The sequence below is a fragment of the Rhinopithecus bieti genome, unplaced genomic scaffold (assembly GCF_001698545.2).
Source record: "Rhinopithecus bieti isolate Rb0 unplaced genomic scaffold, ASM169854v2 scaffold_54558, whole genome shotgun sequence".
Classification (NCBI taxonomy): domain Eukaryota; kingdom Metazoa; phylum Chordata; class Mammalia; order Primates; family Cercopithecidae; genus Rhinopithecus; species Rhinopithecus bieti.
Window position 1 is genome coordinate 128,910 of NW_016821123.1, and position 2,842 is coordinate 131,751.

Here is a 2,842-nt window from a genome sequence, read left to right on the forward strand (position 1 = left end):
ATTTACGAAAAGGGATGATTCATGGAATAGAAGGCCTTTCTCTCCTAGAGGGACAAAGCCAAAACATAGCAAAAAATAAAAATAAAATAAAAAATCTGGTAAAGATTGAATTCAGGCTGCTTGACGTGTGGAATGGGGAAATTCAGAAGCTTCTGCCCATATCACACTCTATACACTTAACTGCTGCTCCTGGGGATGGGAGAGACTCCATTTATTTATTTTCTAAATTTTGACGGGGGATTCTTTGTTTTTCCCAAGAGAGATTCTTCCCAGAAGGGCTAGGGATATTTATGAATCATTGTGGGGATATATGTTCCTGCTACGTAGGACTTGGGAGTCGACAGTATTTTTCACAGATACAAAGGGGACATTAGGTTTACCCTTAGAATGAGAGAATGTTGGGATTGAAGGAGACCCTATGACTGTTTCTCTTCCCCACAGGAGAAAACAGGCCAAGGTAGCTTAAGTAAGCCCTGAAGGTCACGCAGTTTAGTCTGGGATTTCTGCAAATTTTGAGTTGATCAAGACAAAGCAAAAATAAAGGAAACAAAAAGAGACTAACTAAAGGACCTTTGAGATTGAGCTGGCTTCATTTTGAAATCTCGCAAATTTGTCAACCTTCACAGCCACATTTCCAGCCTTCCAGTGGTTGGAATTTTAAAGCTATTTTTATTCTTTTGGGAGAACAACACAGCTTTTGGGCTGTGTATGCAAAGATTGAGTGTGTATAGGGGGGAGGGGGGATTCAAAATCTTAACAAACCTTGAGTCTCTCGGCGACCCATTATAGTCAGAATCAGGTATTGTCTCTTTTAAATGCACAAGGAAGGTCTGTTTATTTTCCCCTAAAGAAGCATCTAATTCCTCAAGAGACAAAAAGAAAATATTTTTGCATTTTTTTCTAAACATATGGGGTCAATTTTGTGCTTACTAGAAAGAACAGTGCATTTTAGAGACAACATTACAGACAAAAAGTCAAAATAAAAAATCTTGAGTCTTTCTTTGTTCAAGAATGTAAACTTAAAACATTGTTTAAGAACGTTGAAAGCACTCAGTGCTTCATTTACCCAGTAGCCTTCACTAGCCTAGCAAGAAAATAAGAAAAAATACCCTCCGCACTCCGCACTCCCCAAATTCTTTCTTTTAGATTATGCTTTCAAGAGTGGCTTACACTGCAATCTAAGAGAATCAAACACACCAATTTGGGACTTAACTAGGTTTTCTCTGTATGAAATGAGAAGGGGTGAAATTACAAATGTAAGGCAGAGATGTACAGCAAAGCAAGCTAGGAAGAAAATATGTTTCTAAGACCTGTATTTACCTAGTTTATATTTTCCTTGGACACTTGCATAGCATTTTATTTCTCTAATCACATTGTCGTGCTAGTACCATCTTTGCTCCTGGCTTCTGAAACTTTTGTAGGCAGGGCTGGTGCATGCTACATTCATTGTGTGCATACACCATGCACTCTTCCTTCTGTGCCCCAAAGTGCCTTGCATAGTATTAGACACATATTAGGGCTTTAATATACACTTCTCCCCTTACTTGATGGAGACTTCATTTTACTTATTTATTTATTTATTTATTTTTTGAGATGGGGTCTCCCTCTGTCACCCAGGCAGGAGGGCAATGGCGCAATCTCAGCTCACTGCAACCTCCGCCTCTCAGGCTCAAGATCCTCCTACCTCAACCTTCCGAGTATCTGGGACCGCAGGCATGCACCACCATGCCCAGCCAATTTTCTTTTATTTTTTTTTCTGCCACGTTGCCCAGGCTCCTCTCAAACTCCCAAGCTCAAGCAATCCACCTGCCTCGGCCTCCCAAAGAGCTGGGATTACAGGTGTGAGCCACCACGCCCAGTCGAGACTTCATTTAACATGCTGGTTTTGGGGTCCCTTTGAACATGTGAATGTCATGTTAGACATCACAATTTTAAATATGTTTTTAAAAATATATTTAAAGAGCTTTGAACAGTAATTTGCCACTGACCTTGGTTGTGCTGATTTTTTTTTTTTTCTGAGATGGAGTCTCGCTCTGTTGCTAGGCTGGAGTGTAGTGGTATGATCTCGGCTCATTGCAACCTCCGCCTCCCAGGTTCAAGCAATTCTCCTGCCTCAGCCTCCCGAGTAGCTGGGACTACAGGCGCACGCTGCCATGCCGGGCTAATTTTTTTTTTTTTTTGTATTTTAGTAGAGACAGGGTTTCACCATGTTGCCCAGGCTGGTCTCAAACTCCTGAGCTCAGGCAATCCACTCACCTTGGCCTCCCAAAGTGCTAGGATTACAGGCTTGAGCCACCGCGCCCGGCCAGTTGTGCTGATTTGAATCAATACTTATAGCCAACTCCATATTATGAAGCCAGAGCACTGGATCATTAGTTCACTCCACCAGTTCATGCCAGTTATTTCGTTTGCCACAGAGACATGGTTGTAAATAAGAAGATGTAGTCCCTGCCCTTTTGTGCCCTTCATTAGTTACGAGATGCATTTTTCATCTGACTCCAAGTGGAAAATACTAAGAAATTATTCTTCTCCATTTTTAGGGTACATGATGAGTCTAAGGGCTTCGGATTTCTAAATGAGGTTTAATACCTATTCTTTGCTTTACAGTGGCCATGTTTCCAAATACATCTAGAATGAATAATTCAAATCCCTCCAAAAGTTCAATGGTGAGTGAAGTTTGAAGGAAACTGACTGATTCTTCACCTTGCAATCAAATATTCTATTAGCATAGAAAGATTGGGCATGATAACTCTTGCCTGTTATTTTTTGAGAATCCTTTCTGAGGAATACCCAAAGATCTAAAAATGGAGTGGATGAATAGCATTTTGTTGTTGTTGTTGTT